A 7124-nucleotide genomic window follows, 5' to 3' on the forward strand; every position below is an offset into this window, starting at 1 on the left:
GCATGGGGTGATAGCACTGTGCAGGGTGGCACATTGAGACGCACGGGGCGAGCGTGCCGCGCCGGGTAGGGCACTGAAATGCATGGGGTGAGAGCGCCACGTGCATCCCGTGCTGAGCAGGCGGCAGAGGCGGGTGGCGGAAGTTCCCCTAGCATCGTCCGTGCTAGGTGCACTCCTGGGCCTATCTGAAGGTTTTGGCAGGGATTTCCCTCTAACTCCAGCCCACGGGGACACTGGAGTATTGCTGGCGCCTTTCGGGGCTCTCGGGGCTGCGAGCAGTGATCTGTGCAGGTCGGCAGCACAGACTTTATTTGGAGACTGAACCAAAAACTGTGGTGCAGGATGGACCTGCTCTCTGCAAGAAGTGAGGGTCCTGGTGGCTGTACGTCCTGGTGGCAAACACTGTAGTTTCCCCAAAGTGTCTGTTGTTGCCTCTGTGCTGAGACTCTCGGCGCCTCCGAGCTTCGCTTTGCTGCTCTGCGACCTGGCAATGTGCAAAGACAGGCTGCGGGGATGATCCTGCACCGCTCCCGGAGCCCCGGCCAGCCGGATCCGGCAGCTCCTTCCCGCCTGCCCTCCGGGTCTGCACGGCGGCGAGCGTCCCCGCGTGCCTCCAGCTCACAGGGTTGCGCCGAAGCTCGACGGCGCCGCGCTCCCACGGGCAGGGGGCCCCGGGGCAATAAAGCARTAAAATTAGGCTGTGGAAAGAGAGACAGGAAATCGCGTTCTCTGCACAGAGCGTTTATTGGGGACCGGCGCTGGGGTCGCCTGTGCCGCTGCTGCTGCGAGGCCTCGCGGCACGGTTGCAGCGGGCTCCGGCYGCGGGAGGCTGCACAGYGTCGCGTCGGGGAGCCTGGGACGCCCCGGCACCTTGGGCGCCTCCTTGCTGAACCCGCTTCGTGCACAAAGGGTCTGCGGGTTTTAACAAAACCCATTTTGAAGCTGACTGGGGTCTGTTGGAGCAAATGAGTTGCAGTTTCCGATAGCCACTCGTTTCTGGTTTAACCCTGGGAAAGCAACTGGGCTGCAAATGTTTACCTTATGAGGTAAACCATCAATATCCTTGGAGCTTTGATTAAAAAAAATACTGGACTAGAGCATCTTGTGTTTTCTGTCTTTTTTCCCCCCCTGATTTGTTTCACAATATGCCAGAAGCATGGCTTGAGTTAGGGCTTTGGCAGGGGCTTTTATCGTGATGGATATAGTGGAGGATAGAAAAGAAATTTGGTTATCAGAGGATGCCAGAACTCAGCTTCCTGACACATACATTTAATAATGCAAAAGTTCGCCTTTAAAGGTCTCCTTAGAACAAATCCTAGTCATCACAAAATCCATGGAGATAAATTAAATTGCATTTTAATAGTGGAGAACTCATTCCTGGGCCGGGCACAACAGTGAAAGCATGTTCTCTCTGAGACAAAAGTAGCCTCATCTCCCATCGAAACGCTGAACGCTACCATATGAAAAACTTAATTGGAAACGAAGCCTGGAGCTGCGCGGGCAGAGGCGCCGCGCGAGGCTGTCGTGTTTGTGGTAGCGCTCTCGCCGGCGTTACGATCACTGCAGCGTCGTCCTCCCTCCTCGTAAGAGAAAAGGCGTCTCCGAGGAGCAGCGCCCGACGCCTTCGCTGGATCGGTCCCCGGCAGCCGCCGACCACCGAGGGTTTTTTTCGGCACAGCCCGCGCGCTCCGGCTCGGCCCTTCCGCCGGGAGCTGCCGTGCCCCTGAGCGGAGCCGGTGCCCTTCCCGCCCCGGCCCCATGCGTTGCGGGATCCGGCRGCACGTGCTGGCAAGCTGCGCTTCTCCTGAAGTACCGCAGGAAATCGTAAAAGCTGCAGAATAGCAAATAGCTATTCATTTCCTATCGACTTTCCGTAGGATCCGGCTCCGACCTGCCCTTCGCCCCTCTGGCAATGCCCGGCCCAGAGCRGACACCCTCCCGCCCCGCCGGCGGCTCGGCCCCGACGGGCTCCCCGGGCTCCTCCGAGCGCCAAAGCTCGGCGCTGCGCTCGCACGYGGCCCAGGGTTACTTCAATCCTATTTTTCGCACTCCGCTTCTTTTGAATCTTGCGGAGTTCTCGCAGCGGGAGGAAACGGAGGGACACCGGAGCGGAGCTGCGCCGGGCGGGCGCCGGCGGGGAGGGCGGCGGGAGGCTTCACCTTGTGGCGTGTTCCACTCGGGATAAGAAGAATCGCTCCGTTGTTCCCTGCGCGCCCTGGAGGCTGCGCTGCTTTTTCCCAGAGAACGCCGAATCCGAGCTTGCGCTGACGGTCCGGGGGCGCCGAGCCCGCGCCGGCCTTCCCCAGCATCTGCGTGCCGCCCGCCTGGCTGCCGGCGCAGGCTTGGCCGCGGCGCTGCTCTTTCCCGGCCCCGGATCATTGTTTGCTCCCTGCCATCTTCCAGAGCCGCGCGCGGCTCCGTTCTCTTGTTCGCACTGTCAGCCTGAAGATATTTAAAATATGCTCAAATACTTTCCGTACAGACGCAGAGACTTAAAGCGGACGGCGTGTGCAGTAAGCGGCGCGGCGCGAGGAGCGAGGTGCAGCCCCGGCCGCGCCGGCTCCTCTGCTCCGGGACGGGCTCAGCGCGCGGCCACCGGCACGGCCTGCCCGGGAGCCCCCGGCTGCGCCTCGACCTTGAGCGCCTGCGGCAACGGAGAGAGGAAGGGAGAAGAAGCGGCGCGCAAAGGGAGCGAGCGGGACCGGCTCAGCTCCGGACCCCGCGCGAGGGGAGCCGCGGCCGAACCCCCCGCCCGCCCCTTCCTCATCCTCCCCTGCGCGCGCAGCCCGGACCGCGTGCCCTCGGCACATTCCCAGCGCACGGTCCTTAATCGCGCATCTCCGTCCCGGGCACGGTCCCGCTGCCGACGCGAGAGGCCGGGACGCCCGGCCGAGGTCCCGGCAGCGGGTCCCACGCGGGGACGGGGGCTGCGGCCCCCACGGGGCTCCGGCGTGTCCGTCCTCCGGCGGCTTGTCACACATGACGCCTCACATCTGGGATCGACCGGCTGGCGGGGAGGGCAGTGCTGTTCCCATGCCAGGCTGCAGCTTTTTTACCCCCAGCCATTTCAGGGTTTACAGCTATTGTGTTTTTTTCTTTTTTTTTTATGTTGCAAGAATTTATATTGGGAAAAAAGTACTTTTTTTTTTCTTTTTTTCCTTTTCTCAATGCCCTGGGAAATGTCATCCAGAAGGAATGTTCCCAAGAGCTGTTCGTGGCGGAGAGGAGAATGGGCTGGAGCGGCGGCCTCGGCCCCGGCCCTCCGCGGGAGCCGGCTCTCGGCGGGCCACAGCTCCGGAGGCGCCCGGCCCCCCGGCCTGCGTGGCGGGGACACGCGCCGCCCGCCCCAGCCCGGCAGCACGGCGGCACGGTGGTGGCCCGCGGCTCCCGCCTGGCTGCGGCGGGATGCAGGAGAGCGGCGGGCGCGCGGAGCCCTGCTGCTCCATGCCCTCGCGGCTGTGCCGTCGGCTTCTCCGGCTTCCAGCTCCGGGCAGCGTTAGCAGAACCGTGGGCAGTCCCAGCCCCGTGGCCCATCATCGCTTGAACTTGTCTTTTGTAGCGTCCCAGAGTGATTCACTCCCCAGAGCATCGAGCCCCCGGAGCGAGCGGGGCCGGCGGGGTTCCGGCCTCCTGATGGGGAGCAAGGTGCCCCTCTGGCCGTGGGCTGCATTTGGGGCTGGTTTTCTGGCCTGTAGACCAGACCCTGCTCCGTCCTGAGTGCAAAGACTTGGCAGTGGGTGAATACTGCACAGGACGTGTGGGCTTCTGCTTGGTTTGTTGGACAGCTTGAACTTGACCTTGGAGAGCCCAGCGCATCCCAAACAGGGTCGTGGGAGCAGGGTGGGAGACAGCCAGCAGAGGGCAAKGTGCAGGGCAATGCGCAGGAAGATGTACAAAGTGATGCACAGGGCAACGCAGAGGGCAATGCACAGGGCAATGTGCAGGGAGATGCACAGAACGATGCACAGAGCGATGCACAGGGCAAGCGCAGGGCAACGCACAGTGCAATGCATGGAGCGATGCAAAGGGCAATGCAGAGGGTAATGCGCAGGGCAATGCACAGGGCAAGCATGGGGACACGGGGCAGGCGCCTGGCTGTGGCTGTCGCCAGCAGTGGTGGCAGCAACACCCTGTAAAAATCCAGCTCCAGGAAGAGGTACAGTGTGGGAAAAATAACAAGGAGAAGGTGTCACCGCCAGTCTGTGCCTTCGTCGCCTCTGCGGGCACCCGGAGTGTCCCCGTCCCCAGGGGACGCTGGCGAGGCGCAGGTGAAACAGCCCCCAGCTTCGGCCGCTCGCCCTCCCTCCTCCCCAGCGTCACAAATTCTGTAGAAAAAAGTCTGCAGGGAGAATCGCAGAGGCTCCTGCCTGCACGAGGACGCCGCGCTGCCGCCCTGCCAGGCTCGCTGCCGGCTCGCCTCGAGGAGCCTGTGAGATCCGTCCCGCTGTGATCTGCAACAATATTGGGATTAAATTAGCTCCCCCGAGTTGCAGAGGGGTCAGTGTGTGAGGCCCCCTGGTTAATCCAGCCGGCCAAAGAGCACAGAAGCCTCCCTGCTCCGGGAAAGGAAAACAACGGGGTCTGTTTGCAATCCGCGGAGCTAATTCAAACAGCATTCCTCAAACAACGGGGAAGAGGGGTCGGAGCCGGCGAGCGGGAGAGGAGCGCTTCCCGACGTGCAGAGCATCCTTCCTTGGGAAGAGGCACAGGCCCAGCCTGCGCGGCGCGTGGCGCCAGGAAGCCCGGGGGCGCAGCGGCGGGGTCGAGCCGTGGCACCGGTGCCATCGCACCCGAGGCTTCGGGCGGATGGAGCCAGCTCTGCCTTCTCCCCAGAACAGCTTTATGCGGGAGCAGTTTTTGCTGCTGTGCAACTCGCTGCCCCAGCAGCGTTACTGCACCGGGAGAGGGAAACTCCCTCACCAGCCCACGAGCCAAACGCTCCCCGACGGCCGCCCGAGTGCYGCGGATGCGCTGCAGCGCGCAGCCTGTCCCATGAGGAATGCCATCCGGCACGAGAGCCAGCCCTACCTCCCCGGCACCGAGCGCCACGYGCCGGGAAGGCCTCCTTCGCCCTTCCCGGTGCTGGCTGGAGACGGGAACGCCGGCTCTGCGCCGTGCCGGGTGCGAGACTGGCTGCSGGTCCGGTGCGGAAGCTTTTTATCTTGCTTTATTAAAGCGAGCAAAGGTAGTTACGGTGCAAAACGGATCATTAATCCTCGTGACGGCTGCAGCCGGCGCTTGACTCCCGCTGCGGCCGGTGGGGACACAACCTGGTGCTTTGCTGCGGCCGGTCCACTTGCTGCTGCAAGCGTAAATCTTGCGAGTGCTTCCTCAAGCGACCCGGTTTAGCATTTTAGYGGCTGGAAAACAAGAGGAAAAGCTGCCGGGGCGACGCACCCCATGGCTGCGGCCCGCCGCGGCGGGAGGGAGCCGGGAAAGTCGAGGTCCCCGGGACCCCGCGCAGGCTTGGCCCTGGCCCCGGCACCTGCCCGGCTGCGGCGGCACGGGCTGCAGCGGGAGGCTCCTGTCGGCAGCTCTGCTTCCGATGCGGAGCTGCCTGGCGCTTGCACCCTGCGGAAACCGTGGAATTCCTTGTCCTCTCGTACGAGAGGGAAACAGGCTGTTTAGGATTAATTTAGGATCAGCCTCGACAGCCATTAGCCGGAGGAAAACAAAACGGTAAATTAGCTGCCTGTCAGAAGGGGAAGAAATGTGGGGTTTGATGCTGGATTTATTGYGGAGGGTGTTAAGGCAGGATTTAGCATGATTTACTGTCCTCTGCAGCGGCACCTTCCAGCCGCAGGGAGCTGGCTGGCCCCTCTCCCTCGCTCGCCGCCGATGTGCCGGCAGCCCCGTTCGCGYGGCGGCGGCCGGCAGCCTCTCCGGGCTGCAGGGGCTTATTGCTCCCTCATAAACATTCGCTCCAGACTGAAACTCGAGCTACAGCTGTCAGCTGGCACTGCAGCGCTCCGAGCAAGACTAGGGAGAAGAAGGTCTGGCTAGTCAGTGCGAGCATAAAGGCATAAGGTCTTCGTGTTTGTGAGATTTACAGTGTTACAATCAATTAAGGGATTTTGTCCCAGAGCGACGTTTGATGGTACTTAAGAATTCCCTGTAACAGAAAGTAAAAAATCCCAAATACAAATGGAAAGGATCTTTGATATGGAGAAGAACAACAGCGACCGCTTAGCATCTGTCTGATATTCCAAACATATTCACTAATGCTCTTGCGAGATAGCAGTGATCTCAGAAGGTATCATTTACAAGTAGGAAACTGGGGACATTTAACAAGGTGCCAAAGAAAACGCAGGATGAATAAAACTTGTGTGGACATGTGCATTAACACCAGTACAGCGCAAAGGAAAAGTTGCATAAAGTGTGAGTTTTCCTTCTGGTCTGTTTTGGGTTATTTTGCATGTTTGCGTTCGCACCTGCCCGCACAGGAGCGCCGTGCGAGGCGGCGACGGCTGCGGCGGCGAGGGGAGCAGCGACGTGCAGGACCGTCCCCGAGACCCGCGTGCAGCGCCAGATGCTCAAACGTTTCTGGCCGAAACGGGGCGCGTTTTTGGCCGGGACGTGAGGCCCCGGCAGGCAGAGGGCTGTGTCCGCCGCGGGGCGGCGTTTGCGGGGGGCGACGCTCCGCACGTCGGAGATGCCCCCATCCCGGGCTCCCGCCGGGGGGAATCTGCGCTGGCCGCCATGCGGGAGCCTGGGAGGGTCCAGGAGCCCGAGCATCCCCCACCCCTGCCCATGGGCGTCCGGCTGGAGGCTGCCGGCAGCCTGGGCACGGGCGGGCGGAGGCGGYGCTGCTCAGTGCTGCACCGGGAGTCACCCCAGCCGGCGACGGCGGCATGTCCGCACGCTGTCCCGCTGCGTCCCGGGAAAACCGGGAAGCGAGGACGGAGCCTGACGCGTTGCAGAGGAATGGTGGCATCTGCTCGAGGGGATCTCGCACCTCTAATAATCGCTGCAGCGTGTTCGGATGCTTGGAGGAGCTGACGGCTTCCCGGGAGGAGCGGAGCCATCCGGAAGCAGCCGGCAGCGCAGCTGGCAGCGGAGGCCCCGCTCGCGCGAGGGCTGCGCGGGTGGCTCGGAGCGCGGAGCCCGAGCGCCGGCGGCACCGG

Source organism: Apteryx rowi, unplaced genomic scaffold (assembly GCF_003343035.1).
Source record: "Apteryx rowi isolate R43461 unplaced genomic scaffold, aptRow1 scaffold_68, whole genome shotgun sequence".
Classification (NCBI taxonomy): Eukaryota; Metazoa; Chordata; class Aves; order Apterygiformes; family Apterygidae; genus Apteryx; species Apteryx rowi.